Here is a 15,958-nt window from a genome sequence, read left to right on the forward strand (position 1 = left end):
AAATGAGTCCATCGTTTAAAGCAGCGCTTAAAAATGCTGGCTAGTGAAGATGAACCCGGAAGATGCAGTACCCCGTGCGGCCACTACGCTAAACTCAGCTCACAGTCCAGCCTTGGTGCTGGTGTGTGTGTGTGTATATGTGTGTCTGTCCTCCCTCTGGATCTTCTCCCCGCCCAGGACCGTCGTGAACGCGCACCCCTGCGCGTACGTGAGTGGCCGCACTGATTAGCAAGCCAAAGTAGAGTTTTCAGCGACCGTCACCGAGCAGCGAAGGACTGCTGCTTTATTTCATGCGAACAGCGAACACGCACGGATAAATTTTTTTTTTAAAAAAATGCGCAACTATCCTGCGCGGACCTGAATGTCGAGGAGTTCGGAGACGACCGGCGAGAGGGAGAAGGAAACAAATTAAATCAGCGGGAATGCAGGGAATTAAATAGAGACTTAGGCATTCTGTCTTGCTACAAGTGTGTCTGTGCGGCTCTGCAGCCCAACCTGGCAACACATCACGAACTTCTCCTCAGGTTTACTTCAGCGGGCACGTCTGGAGGTAAGAGTGATGTGTGGAGCTGGACCCAGCGGGACGGTGGGCTGTTGCTCCCGGCTGGAGGCAGCGGCTCCGGGCTGGAGGCAGCAGCCCAGTCGATCGTGAAACTGGTTCTTTTAATCTCCACTCATTTGCTTTGCAGGATGTTTTTTCAGTCGCGGTGCTTTCAAGGTGTGTTTGGGCTCAGTCTGTCCTTTGTTGGATGAATTGGGCTCAGTCAGAGGTGTGTGTCTGTGTGTGTGTGTGTGTGTGTGTATGTGTGTGTTTACGTGTGTGCCGTGAGTGAAAAACTTTGAGTTGCTGCTCAGTGACAACTCACACTGATGCTGCAGATCTGAAGCCACGCACAGTGTGTGTGTTATCTCTCTGTAATTGATCCTGGGTTCTACTTTACCTCAGGTATTTGCCCGGGATGAAGTTGCACATGTGTCAGATTGACTTCATGTTTAGCTGTAGTCCCTGGACAGGTGCATATTATTGTACATTACTCAGAATGAGTCAGGCATACTGGGATATTTCAGTTTTTCACTTGATGTATCTGACTTTTTGCATATGCACACATATCCCAATATCCCTGACTCATTTGGAGTAATGCACATACATGTATAAAATGATCAAACAAAGCAAAGCTGAACATAAATGTTTGTGAAGGATGATGCAGCAGAAATGGATAGAAGCCTGGTAGAGAACGTAACAGAACAGACACATACGACAGTAACTAATGCTGGAGATCTGGAACAGAACTGAAACAGACATCAATCTTGTGTTTCATTCTCATCAGGGTGAAGTTGGTGTGCTGTGTGAGTGTATGGCTGCAGCAGGGTGGGGTTAATGTTTACATGTATTATTTAGTGGAGGTCAGACAGCACAGATTATAATGCAGCGGAGGCAATACGGAGTGCAAAGCAGCTGTAATGGCACAGGGAGGTCTGATGGGGTGAAGAAGCTGCTGAATCATGGCTGTAGCACTCAGGCTGCCGGTGGATGAGCGTCAGACACAGCAGGACTGCAAACTATAACACCAGATATCACTGTGTAGTGGACACTGCTGTTAATGAACGTCAAGACTGTTTTGTATTCGTCACTTTAAATCTCTTTTATGCTTTTGATTCAAAGAGTTCCTCATAGTGTGATGAAAGGAGACAGGTTGGTATTATAAAACACCCTGATTAGATTAAGACCTAGATTTCTGTGACTGAACATCTTCATGTCATGGGGCTGTTTGCTAAAGTTTTTATCTTTAAACTGAGTAAAAGAATATGTAATTGTCCTTTTTAGATCAATGTCCCTGTGTCCCTTTTATATGCAGTGTTTCCTCTACATTCATTCTGGAGAGTTTTTCCCCCACAGTAAGAACATTATTAGTTCTATCAGTAGAAAGGCTGATTTTTGAGTCTCGCTCCTGTTTTGGGATGGTGGTCGACCTCCCCTACAAATACCAACATATACCTGCTACCACCACTGCTCCAAAAACATAAGAAAACACTGATATATAGGCAAAAACTCCTAAGAAAATGACTCGTAACTGTGAGGTTCTGCTGAGAACCCAGCGTCCTGTCTTCAGATCAGCACAGGTGATGAGAGTAAAGTGGGCCTGTCCTGCAGGAATGTGTGGTCTGAGGAGACACAGCTGCTGTAGAATGAGAGCCGGCCCGGGCTGAGACTTCAGCAACTGGTCCCTGTCGACATCTGACACCCCGCAGGCCCCCGCTGTCTGCTATTTCTAAAAAGACGGGCCTCACTTTATATCACATCAGAGGGAGCTGTGTTCAGAGATATCACCTGAAACACTGAAACAGGTCTGAGAGCTCAGTGTGGGAGCTCTTAGGCCTCCTTTGCAGGAGCTAATCTGTTCAGCTGTACGAGACTTGTGGGTTTCTGAACATTGTGCAGTGCTGGAATAAGATAATCTGCCTTTTTCTAATTCTGCTTTGAATACTTAGCCCTTATGAGACTAAACCACAAACTTGTGCATACAGAATCTCAACCGTCGGTGTTTTCTCTGGGAAACGATGAATGACTTCAGCTTTTGTCACCTTGTGCATCATGTCCTGTCAGCCAGTCAGACCCGGGGTGTGTCCTCATGTCTGGCCAGTCTTGGTCTTTCTTTTTGTCTAACTTGACTTATTACAAATGCAGATCTCTGTCAGAATGAAACTGTGGACATTACATTCCTGTTAGTCAGCTGCAATGCAAATGCAAGATTGTGTAAGATCAGCTGTCGTAATTTGTCATAGACTGCTTCAGTTGTATTTCCATCTCAGTGAATCGTAAAGAAGAGTTGATTTCCAAAGAGAGGAAGACTTCAGTTTATTGAGTACAGTTTGGTCTTCAGAGGATTCCCTCTTTTTGTCTGAGTGTGTCATACATACTGCAGCACACTTTAAATGTGGAGCAGCATGATGACGGCAGAAAGAGCAACCGGCCCTCTGCAGCTTTAAACTCTCCTGGCATAAAGTATACATCAGAAGTTAAATCTGTCTTTGTGTGAGCTCACTTCTTTTTATAGTGGAAAATGTTTTAGGTTGACAGAAGTGTTCTGCTACGGCATCTTCATTCAAAAACTGTCATCATGTCGGGATAAGAGCTTCAGCAGTTAGTTGAGCAATGGAGCTGAAGCAGATGAATCAACTGTTTTGATGACTGACACTTTGTTTCAAACAGAAATATGAAACATTTGCTAATTCCAGCTTCATAAATGTAAGAATCTGCTGCTGACAGTAAATGAGTCTCTGTGGTCTGGAGTGTCGTTTGGATATAGGGCAGAATTTTGAACATGTTACAGACTAAACAAACTCACTTCATATTGATATGTTGCAGCTCCAGTCGTGTTGTTCAGGTTGAATCCAGCTCTGCCTTTAACTGCTACTTATACTGTTCTTGTCTGACTTTCTGGGACAAGATCGTGGGTTTAAAACATTGGCAGACTATTTCAGTCAGCACTCTTCTCCCCCTCTGCTATCTGTGTGGTAGCTTTTTCAGAATTTGAAAACAACAACAATGTCTGAGCAAGCAGCCTACACTCTGAAAATCACCTTAACGCTAATCTGGTCATGTATGAATGTAGAGTAGCTAGTTCCTTTTGCATGGATTTAGCTTTTTTTACCTCCCTACATGCATATGTTCCCCTGACAATACTTTACAGGAGCACTGTCTCTGCGTGCACTAGCCAAGACAATTGTTGTTTGTTTAAAGAAACAAGCAGAATGAGAGTTGATGCATCAAGATCTTCGTCCAGCACTGACACAACGCTGTGGAAGGCTGCCTGTGCTCGACTGCTGTCATACCTAACAAGAAGAATCTACTGTACACATCATCTTGCATATTTTGTTACATTTTGACACATTCTCTGCTTAAAGCTCATCACTTTGTGACCCTAATACCAGGAGGCTGTAGCTGTGATGTTCAGCTGACGTATGATAGATATCATTGTTCATAGTTTGTGTTGAAAAGCAGCCTGAAGCTAAAGGCTGCAACAGTTATGAGGACATGTAACCCAGAAATCATCTCATTGTTCTTTAAAGATATAAACACAGTGTTTAAAGTGCAGCGCTTCTTCAAACCTGCTGTTGTCCTCTGTTGATCATTGAGGAAACATCCCTTTGTGCTCTCACTGTTTCTTTGCACATCCACAGCCTCGAAAATCATCTAAAAATAAGAATGACCCCATCCTGATGTATCACCTGCCGAACCAGATCTCCGCCTATGTTTGGGGGAGAACAGCCAGTCATGTGTCACAGGCTCACATGATTGGGATTCTCTAAAAAAGTGTTTCGGCTGCATGATGGGATTGTATGGCGTAAGTGATTGGCATGCGCATGAAGTCATTAAAGAGGAACCTGCTTGTGTTACGCCGAACAAAGCTCCCCTTTCTTTAGTTGGCCATTATATGAGCAAGGCTTTGGCCTCAAAGGCTCAGCTTCTACCGCGTTTTGCATGTCCCCTCATTAACTCGCTGCTGCTAACAGTAGCCGAAGCGAGTTGGAGAGAAGAAAGTGTATTGTGTTGTTCTTTGCAGTTTTGTTGATGTGAGAGGAGCTTAAAGTGTTGTTTTTAACTAATCCCTTAAAATGGGAAATGGAGTCAGTAAACAGTTCTGATCTGTGTGGAGACTCACTTTGTATCCCCTGGAATTAGATCCTGTCCTCTAAAGGTTTAGTTGAGTGATTTTGTCGAGGTTTCCCAGGTGTTATTCACTCGTTGAATGTCATGCAAATGTCTAATGTCTATGCAGTTCATAGAGCTTGTAAGCCCATGATTGAAGGATTGTGGTAATTAAATGAAGCTACAGTTACAGTTGCCCACTTACGTCCTTATTTGACTTTTGTTCTGAGGAAGAGGATGTTTAGTGTCTCGGGTCGTCATGCGGCAGCTGCTAATTAGCGAAGGAAGTGTGTCCGAACTACTGTGTAAAAGTGCTGTTTTTTGATTCTACTCTTGTTTAAGAGTAGAAATATTATCAGTAAAACGACTGTGGCATTTTGGCAGCAGAACACTGGAAACTATAGTAGTGATTCTCTGAATTTTTGTTTGTTGTGACACAGCTGTGACAATAGCTGTGGCCCCCTGCAGCCTGGTGGTACAGACAGGACAGAGCCGGTGGTTAATCCTCAGGTATGTGCTGTTGTGTAATGGTACACAATACTGTCTATTTGCAGGGCAGTGCAGCCACAAAACCACTATAACTATCAGTGAAAGGTGTGATTATCTGGTTAAAGCCTTCGTATGGCTGCACTGTCACAACCAGCGACACATGCTCAATGGGAAACATCCTCTTTAAACCTCATAAAACTATGTGATGTGTTGATTCTTATGTGTGGGATACAGGATAACTAACTATAATGCAGACATGTATTGATGCACAGTATATGAACACTGGGGACACAGAGGACTCAAATGAAATTCTGTTTTTACATTTATTTCATGAAGTATCATGATGCCAATTGTAAAGGCATTTGTTCGTTCCTTAAAATACAAATTAGCAAAGCAGGTTGACTGACGATGCAGTAAGTTAATCAAACCTTCTGAATATTTATGAGCATGTACACAATCAAAAATTGAATCATCACTTGAAGCAGTTACTGAAACAAATAGCAGAAAGGTTTTGTTGTGTTTTCATTGGAGAAATAAGCAGCGTTTTGTTTCTATATGACTTCTATAAAACATGGAAATGCATGTTAATGTGGAGAAACTCATTATGAGGGTAAATTTAAATTACAGTTCCTTCAATGTGATTCTGAAATTTAGTTTGTACACAGTTCATTTCCTTGAAGTTTAGATAATTGATTAATAACAGAGGGACGTTCATGCACAAAGATTCCTGACCAACATTAGGAATTGCTGTCCAAAATTGAAAATTACATTTTCAGCAGAAGTTGTGAAAAGAGAGACTGTGTGATCTAAAATGTGCTAACAACACCATATATTCTTCTCCATCCAGGGAGAAAGTTTACAGTCGGCTGCTGCTCTTATCTGAGAGGAATTCTGTCAGTATACAGTCGTCTGTGCTGTGTCAGAATGAGGCAAGAGGGGAGGAAGAGCGCAGATAGTTGTGGCTAACTGACAACGAACAGGCCGTGATAAGGTGGATTTCACATACAGCAGGAGACATGCTCACTGATGACTGGAATGCTCTGTGGTCTAATCTATACTGTAGTTATCAGTGGAGTAAATGGGCAGATGATATAGACCGCTGGGAGATTACTCTCAAATCCTAACTGTTAGCTGTGGAAGTACGGTCAGATGTTCAGCCTCTTAGGTTTCTGCCTTATTAAAGAGAATCAGTCAGTGTTGGAGCTGTTCTCTGCCCGTCACAATCTTTGTGTCAGTTGCTTGCAAATATAATTTCTAACAAAAGTTTTCAGATTGGCATTATCGGACAACCTGTGCGCTGCTGCTGATTTATCCGTGATAGAACTATATTGGTTCATAAATTGGCAAACCGATATCGTCTGGGTGCTGATGTGAAGTGTGATGTGACCATCAGGAGACAGGAGCCACCACGGAGACAAAAACTGAATGTTGTGACGATGATAATATTTTTGTCTTAATGGGAGAAGTTCTTAGAGGATCTGTCTCAACAAACAGAACCTTATCTAGTGCTAAAGGAACCACTGTTTATCATTAAAACATCCTGACAGAATGATGTAAACACCTCCACTGAACTCTGCTCTGTCTTTAACATCCCCGTCCTTTAACTCTGGCACCCACCTGAATTAATCCTGATTACCCACTGATGCACATCAGAGCGGCATTCACTGCAGTGACTTAGTAGTCTGGTTGAACGATTACGGTCGGACACCCTGGAGACGATTAAGAGGGTCCCTATTGTCTCCGCAATGTCCGAGTCCTCCACTCTGCCTGAAAGAAACACTTAACAGTCAAGCCGTCTCAGCCTAGTGAATGTTTCTGCTCTCCATGTCACGCTGGCTGAGCTGCACCAAGGAGCAGGTGAGCTGTGAGAGTCGACTCCAAATACCAGCTGTAATGAGTCTTTCTCAAAGTCCTAGTTTTGAGGATGAAGAGTCCGAGCCAGTGTGAGATTAACAAGGGTTCAGACCGAGAGCTGGGCTGTTGTGACCCTCTCAGAGAGAGAGTGGACTATTGTCCTGAAAAACTGGACTAAGTAGGTTTGTTCTTGACACTGATTCTCTTTGGACACATGGTGAAATAGAGAATATAATATGAATGTTGAGAGAAATCTAAGCACTTTGTAATCAAACAGTTAATTGATCATATTTGTTGTTTGTAGCTTATGAAACATGGAAATAAGCTGCTTCTATGTCACTGTAAATGGAATATCTCTGGGGTTTTGATGTTTATGAGGGTTAGGGTTGGCCAGTTTGTTAAAAAATCTAATGAGAGCGGATCGTGACGTGACTTGAAGTCGTTGAATGCTGCTGGACTGTGGATTTCAGTCCAAAGGATGTGACTTTATGCTCATTGTGGAGCGTCTGGTCTCGGCGCCTCTCTCTGCTCTGCTAACAGAGAACAACAGTAGCTAACGTTAGTTTAGAAATGGAGCCCGTTAACATAAACTAACAACACTACAAGAAGCTGCACAGAGCCCCTTTGAACAGGCAACATTCTAGGCTTTGGTGACCACAGAGGAAGAAATAAACTGCAGAACACGAAGAGATATCAATGCTTGTGACCTCAGTCGACGAGAACGCATTGAAACCACAGAACATGCTGAGTTTTGAGTTCAAGGCGCCGTCATTCTTCCTGGTCCACAAACTTTTGGTTCTTGTTTTCTATTGCTGTTGTCATTGCTGTCTGCACAAACACACGAAACCTGACTGAGTAAAACAAGACCATGCATGTTTTTTCTCGAGTTATCAGATGGCATTCTGGGAAATGACGAGAAAAAGAGGTGAAACGTGATGGTCAATGTGTTTCTCTGCAGAATGACTCAAACAACACACTGAGGTTATGTATTAATGGTCCAGAGTGAAAGGGTATCTGACGAAGGAATCCTCCTGTAACTTATTAAATCTTGTTTATTTCTAATTCGACCACAGTTTACCGAGCGTCGCCTCTCATCATCTCTCCACTCACTCTGGGCGTGCAACAAACCATGAGGTCATAATAACGTTCTGTTCAGCCTCTTCAGAGATACTCGCCAACATCTTCCGTCATCTCCTTGAAGCCTGCAACCAAACATGCTTTATCATCACACTGCAGCTCAGTCTGTCTCTGGGTCGACTGCGGCTCTGACTGCACCACCGGGCTCAGATTTCAAACAGCCTGCGGTCTGCTGACGGCAGAGAGACATCAGCCAACCCCCCTCACCCTCCGAAGAGACGGCAGAGCCACTGTAACGCTGCCCTGTAATTACAGGTCATGTTTTTTCCTAATAAGCTAAACAGATGTGCTTAACATTATGGTGCACATTTAGACCCAGAGTCAGACATGGTGACCTGTCATCACTATCAGCTGCTGAAGCTCACTCTTGCCTTCATGAGTTGGATTTGAGAGTCTGAAAATATATGTGTTGCAAGATCAACAGATTTAATGGACAACAAAACAAAAAGACAAAAATATTTAACTTGGTGATCCCCTCCAGAAAGTCTTAAGATGTATACAAAGTTCAAAGTTTACTTTACTTGTGCTTCTATAACAAAGCAGCCAAGATGTTTTGTGAACAACCTGAGCTGGATGAATGTAAAATACGGACTTCTTTAACGGGTTTTGTTGGTTTGTCATCTGCTCTATCTTCTCCAATGTTTTGTGCACATAGTATATGGTGATAATAATTAAAAACATGATACTGAATTAGGGGAGAACCCCCAAACACTCAAGTCTCCCACAAACCTACAGGAAACACTGTTTTCATTTGCAAACATCTTCTTCTTCACTGTAAAGTTAATTCTCTGTGTTTCCACATCACACTTGTGTCAGCTGAATATTCGACCAGGATTGGCTTCCATGTCGCAAATTTAACACCTTAATTTGTGTGACACAGCCTCCCATTGCCAACAGTTCCATTTTGCACTCCCTCAGAGATACCAGCCACTTAAAGGAATACGCCACCCCTAGGTGAAATTGAGTCACTCCACGCAGTCCCTAGAGTTGGATGAGTGAGCGAAAGCGTTTTTTAGCCGACCCAGCCATTGTCCTAATCTAGAAACGCCGCGGTTAGCTTTAGCTTAGCATAGTCGCTGTAATCCGGCGTGTCCAGCTAGCATGTCGTTGCAAAAGTGAATCAAATAACTCAAGATTTGTTTTGTAATTATTTCTCGTGACCTATACATTCATATCGAGTACACATATAAATGCAAATTAACACGAAGGGATTTACTAGACCAATTTATATCTGGAACTATTTGCGGCCGCAGCACAGGCAAAGCACCGCTACCACGCGCAAAGACCTGAAACCTGAGACCAGCACCCGAAAACCCTCAACTTCCGTCAATACACTGACAGCACGCAGCACCACAACTTCCAGCGTTAGTGTTAAAATGGTTATTTGCTGTGTGAAGGGCTGCGATAACAAGCAGAGGACGTACACGAACATAATGTTCAGTCTAATGTATGTAGAGCTTCACATAAAAAATAATAATGCATTTTTTTGTACTTACTCTCTGGACAGTTGTCCATTGGGTCCACTCGGTGTGTTGTTTCTTTTCCAGTTCACTTTATCGCGGCGAAAAAAAAAACTGAGGACTGCAGGATGGATCATTGCTGAGAAGTTGTCGGTAGCAGTGACACAAGTGCGGTCACGCTCCTCTTCGGGAGCGTTGCTCACCATCGACGGCAGTATTTTATCCCACTCTGCACAGCACAAACACTCCATTTCAGTCGGCATGGGTTGACACACTCCACAGTCACACCACCAGTTCGTGTTTGCTCTCGTTCTCTCGTCCGACTCGCCTTGACTCGTCGCAACGTCCTCTCTTCCCCGATCCAAAGCACGCAACTCCTCTTCAGTGAACTCAGGTTCGAACAGGTAGGGTCTCGGATTTTGGTAGTCAAAGTCATCTTCGTCTGTCGTGTAATCTTCCATATTCATCGGACTCGAGAAAGCACACCTGTCAGTGTCAGCCTAGAGGCAGAGAACGTAGTAGCCACGCTGGTGTGTTGACGGAAGTTGAGGCTTTTCAGATGCCGAGTGGTGTCTTTGCGCGTGGTAGCGGTGCTTTGCCTGTGCTGCGGCCGCAAATAGTTCCAGATATAAATTGGTCTAGTAAATCCCTTCGTGTTAATTTGCATTTATATGTGTACTCGATATGAATGTATAGGTCACGAGAAATAATTACAAAACAAATCTTGAGTTATTTGATTCACTTTTGCAAGGACATGCTAGCTGGACACGCCGGATTACAGCGACTATGCTAAGCTAAAGCTAACCGCGGCGTTTCTAGATTAGGACAATGGCTGGGTCGGCTAAAAAACGCTTTCGCTCACTCATCCAACTCTAGGGACTGCGTGGAGGGACTCAATTTCACCTAGGGGTGGCGTATTCCTTTAAAGGCAGGAACACACCGGCCCAACCGTTGGACGTCTGAAGCATTTGGAGAGACTCGGATGAGGTCGGGAACAAATATGTTTGGTGTGTTCAGCTGTGTCGGAAGCTTTCGGAGCCCTGCGGACGTTGCCTGCTCCGATTCAGCATGCAAAATCTGAGGAGGTTGGCTGTCGGATGTCTGAGCCATTGGATTCTCTGATTGGCGGTGTGCCCGCGAATCAGCGCAGTGTGTGGGAGGGCCGGAATACTGTATGCGCTTTGGTTTTCTACGCACTCCGTTCCATCATTTCTTGTTTTCATTTTTTGGAGAACTGGCATGAGACTAGGTGTTATTTTGTCTGTCCAGGATGAATTAGTCTGTGTTCATTTGGTAATGCCTCGTTGCATGTTTAGTATGCAACTGTTTTTATCTGAAATAGTTAAGTTTTGTTTTGATCGAAAGTACAGAGTTGCCTGCGTAAACCTTTAGTCCAGCGTCTTTAACGCTGGGGCCACCCACTTATTGCATCTCGCGCAAGCGCAGGACGTACATGCTACTGTGGAGCTGGCAGCACGTCGAAGCGGTATGTTCAATGCAACTTTTGTGCCGAAAGAGTCAGACGAGAGGCAACAGAGTGGTCGGAGAGTGGTGGGTTAAGGCAGTTGGCCGTCTGGGTGGTGTGTAGGCGCATTAAAGCTACAACAAGGAACTGTAGAATTTTATTGATTTTTAACTGGCTCATAACTCATACTTCACACTGTAACTTTTACTGAAACATCCATCTAGTCTTATTCCTTGATAGGTTAAAGAAAATGTTCTCTCAATGTTAAAGAAAGTGAGAAGAAATACCTGGTTCTGTCCCTTTATCTGGATCCACACCAAAAGTTAATAGGGTCTATTCTGGATTTGATACCGGTCCTCCATCCAAGTTCAGTGGAAATCCGTTCTGTAGTGTTTGAGTAATCCTTCTGACCAACCGACCGAGAAACAAACAGAGACGGGTGACAACAAAGAGGCCTTTAAATTGAACTGCTTTCTTATACAGGATTACACTAATGACTGTTCTGCTCTACACGAGGACGTCTAATTGTTCGTAGTAGGTTTCTGTGAGTCCAGTGTGATAACATATGACACAAACCAACCTGCACACATGTCCTTATGAGTAGTTTTACATCTGATCTATTGGATTATAACATTTTCCTTTGATCGCTGGTGCACACTCATGTATTCCATGATTCGTCGTGATGTCTTTGAAATAGCTCTCGATGTAGGTGTTGAATGGCCTCAAGGAAGAAGTCTTCCCTCCGTGTCGTTATGCAACACTTCACAAAAGAAACCTTTGGCAGCTGATTTGATCAAATTCACTGCAGCTAATTGACCATGTAGATGACGAGTCCTGTTCGAACCCGGAGGGTTAAAGAAAAACAACTCTTTTTATGTTTTCTTTTGTCTGCATGCTCAGCCTCTTCACAGGTATCCAACATAGGTAACAGTGTTGATCTGTTGGTGCACATTAGAGGACATCTGTGTTCGTCACAGTGAGGCTGGAGGCATCTTGGCACTGAGCGGTGTGAGCAGCTACAGTACAGTCATTACTGCTCGTCTCCACTCAGCTATGAAAGACGATATGAGTCCTTTTGGCACTTGCAGCCTCTCGTACTCTCAGTGTGTGTTCTCAGACAGGCTCCATATCAGTTACCCATTATGTGGATGTGTACAGTGCCCATTTGCGTTTACCTTTGTGTACGCAGCCTGCTCTCTGGTTGGTATGTTGTTGTTCACATGTTGAATGTTTCTGGAGGAACGTGCCGGCGTCCTGGCTTCTCCTCAGCGCTGTCTTCCCCCCGGCCAGGGGCCGCCGAATGGGTCCGTTTGGCCCAAAAGACTTCCTTTCTGAGGGGGAAATGGAGTATGCATAATCTGGATCAATGATACCGTCTTCCTCTTCTCCTCCCTCCCGCCTCTTCTTTCAGCTCCCCTCTCGGCTGCTTGATAACACCTCGCTGACTGCTGCCTTAAATCCACACTTGTTATTTATTGTTGATGTGAGTATTTAGGAGTTTCAAAAATCTGATGATGTTGGTTGATATTAGTTTTACTCTGGTGGACAAGCTGTAGAATGTTGACACATTGAAACAAATGTGTACATTCCTGTACTTTAAAGCTGAATTCATGCTTCTTTGCTGAAACTACACTGTATCTCACCTCTGGCATATCCCTAGAAATGTAACTGCATGTCGCAGAGATGCAGAATGCGGATTCCTGACATGTAGTTTCCCCAGTAAAGACACCACCCTGTTCGGCTGTTGCCAGCTGCTGCTCTTTTTTGGATTATACTTCTCTTCTTCTTATACTTCTCTTCTGCATGTGTCGCGCAGCCCGCTGGCAAATGCCACTTTGACAAAAACAAATTGTTCAAGCTGGGTATGTATGTCCAGAGACACATCTGTGAGCTAAGGTGTATAGCTTCAATTAGCAATCCGTTCACGGCACCAGCTACTTAGACACACCAGCACATATGTGTAAATGCTGTCTGCGGCTCAGGCCACCTATGGCAGAGCCTACTTTCAACAGTAAATAAGCTTTACGTTTAGAGACTGATATATCATTTACATACCAGCTGTGAGTAGAGGAGTGAAAAGTCACTTGAGTTACAATTTTATTTGGTTATAATTCACCTGATTCAATTTGATGATTCAAACACAACAATTCTTGATTCTCGATGTATCTCATTATTCACTACTACTTAAGTTTGGAGTTGTCAGGCAGATTTTACACACAGCGTGCTTCATTTTTCAGTTTCTGTTTTCTTGCAAGTTCATAAAATCCAAAGTGTCACCAGTTGTCAGCTTTCAAACCATAGGTTGTGTTTTTTATCACCCACTGCCTCCCTCCTCCAAATCTCCCAACATATGAAAGTAACTTCAGTCTAATGTTGCCCACAGCTTCATGGAAGAGGTTACTGAGTCAAACAATCCCTTTAACTTGACGTTTGACATAAAACGATGCGTGCTAATACTAATACAGGCATATCCTGTATTTCATATGATCACCTGCTGATGTCACGTTGTTAAATCAATCTCTGCATCTTCAACTCTGCACAGCCCTGATCAGCTGTCTGTCTGTTTTTCATAGTCATGTCAGAGAAGCATATACAACTTTGCTTTATACTTTTGTGTCATGCAGTTATTTCAATTGGCTTTTAAGTGTGATCCTTTTTTCTCTAGCTGGCACAGTTCAAAGATTCAAATGCTGCTTTATTGTCTGAGTGTTCCTCCTTCTAATACACACACATACTGATTTCATTAACTTTGGAGTCACCATGTACATATCTGGATATGATTTCACAGGGAATCATTAAACCTAAACTCTTTATGATGCCTTTAAAACAACAGCTGTTGATGATGTGCCTTTCGTTTGCTGGCCCCTTTTATTGCGGGGTGGTGTACTTTTCCTAGTCAACTGGCCAAATGCAGACTGTGCAGCGTCATATTGATATTTCCAGAGCGAGACTGGAGACTGAAAGGAAAAACATTTTTCCACTCTGTAAAACAATAAAATGTAAATGTGAGGGGAGTCCAAGAGACACGGCCTTGTTTTAGACTCCACATTTTACTCCAATTCTCAATAGTCGCACTGTAGTACACCAATATTTCCACCTACAGTAGCTTAACTGCTAAATAAAAAATAGGTGGAGAGAAGTGTGGGGAGTCTGTTGGATAAAGGTTTTTCCTTTAATGATACTTAGCATGGCTCGAGACAAACATATCGTGTTGTCCACGGGATGATGATGATAATGATGATGATGCAAATGTGTTTTGAATTAAACTTCCCCACGACACCTCTGGGAAGGAAAGAACAATCTAACCCAAGCGCTAACACAGTGCGTCATCTCATTGATATCGTTGGTATTGGTGACTGTCCACTCAGCGCGAGCCCTATGAAAGTATGCCACTTTAAAATCTGAAAGGACTCAGTGAGCTTGCTATCGATGAAACAAATGTTGATTAATACACATTTTTACATAGAGACACCTTTTAATCAGTAACACACGTTTCTATATCTACGCTTGAGTACTTCAGCTGAGCACAGTTTGGAGACATGTCTCTGTCATGTACAGCAAATTCACACTAGAGATTTGACCCACAATGAGTGATAGGCGAAGAGGACTTTTTTGACATGTACCAAAGACAGGAGTGTTGGAACGAGACCAGCAGCTGAGAGTTGGAGACAGGCGACAGGTTTCCAAGCAGGTGTTTCAGGGTCAGCTCACTCGACTGTCTCATCTGCCGTGTCTGGACACAGCAAACAGGAACATTGACCATCTTACGAAGCCTTTGGCAACCAGATGATTGTTTTTATCTGATGTTGGTGTTTTCTGAGTTACATTTACAGGGCCTAATAATGCGTAGTTTTAGTGTTAAAGTGTGTTCTGCATACTGAGTCTCCACTGTGCAGTTGTCTGAAATGTCACATGACTGGTTGTGTAGCATTGCTGGAAACCCCATTAATGCTTTTTCTGCCCTACACTGTGGAAAACTGGCTTTGTCACTCTTTCACCACTGCACTTTTTGCTTTTGTTCAACAGTGAACGTAAACTGTGAGTACTTACAAATTGTATGTGGCACCATATGCAACTGCGCCTCAATCGTGGTTCAAGTTTGACTTCATTGTTTCCCCTCAGATTTGGCGGAATGTGAAGTTGTGATTGTTGATTTTCTCCAAAACTATAGATCCTTCTACCGCTGATGTTATTAATGTTGAGAAGGATGACAGTTTACTGGCTTAAAAGGTTTAAATACAATACCCTGTTAAAAGCATCTAGTTGTACATGTATGTATGATATATTAACAGTACCATGATGGGGCTGTTATGGTGTTGTTATGTTGAAGCCCCCCCCCCCCCCCCGTGTTACACTTCCTGTCTCACCCAAAGCTGCTGTCTTTGTCCTGGGAGTGGACACAGGAAGTGGAATTCTCCATGGCGACAACAGAGGAGTGGTGCTGTTTACTCCCCCTGTTTCACTTTACAACAGCTTCTCTTCACAGCAGCCTAAAACATCGTCCTACCAGCAGAGACATCTAAAACTGGACACTGGATTTGTGTTTTTGTTTATTTCAGACTCTTTCCCTTTTTAAGAGGGTCCATTAGAATGAATCCTGCAGTCATTTACAAGCTTTTTGACTTAACCTTGTACTACCCTACTGAAGCTTTGACTGAAACAGCTTGTATTACCAAACACTTGCAACATTATCTTTTTTCCATGAACGCTTGTAACATTGAATACTGAGTCAGTGAAAACAACTAAAAAAAGGACACAGTTGTGTGTGCAGGCTGTAGATATGAGACACACAGCAGCATGCAAAGTATTTTTATTTTGCGACAATGTTGTTTTTGGAGCTTGTGTGTACTTGGAGTGTTGTATTAATTTCCCTCCTCTCTTTCCTCCCTCCGATCTCTCCAA

At 43.3% G+C, this 15,958-nt stretch overlaps 1 protein-coding gene across 17 annotated transcripts in view; it reads left to right on the top strand.

The window, feature by feature from the left end:
* The first annotated feature begins 259 nt into the window (after nt 1-259).
* The window catches only part of myo9aa (myosin IXAa), a 110,107-nt gene continuing 94,408 nt past the window's right edge, over nt 260-15,958 (top strand). For 8 of the 17 annotated variants that reach the window (XM_037094697.1, XM_037094699.1, XM_037094700.1 and 5 more), the window contains exon 1: nt 263-550. The gene's annotated coding sequence lies outside the window, so the exon portion shown is untranslated. Of the gene's footprint in view, nt 551-15,958 lie in introns of all 17 variants that reach the window. The other 9 variants (XM_037094690.1, XM_037094692.1, XM_037094693.1 and 6 more) reach the window with 3 other exon arrangements.

Source organism: Acanthopagrus latus, chromosome 4, assembly GCF_904848185.1.
Source record: "Acanthopagrus latus isolate v.2019 chromosome 4, fAcaLat1.1, whole genome shotgun sequence".
In the NCBI taxonomy this organism is placed as follows: domain Eukaryota; kingdom Metazoa; phylum Chordata; class Actinopteri; order Spariformes; family Sparidae; genus Acanthopagrus; species Acanthopagrus latus.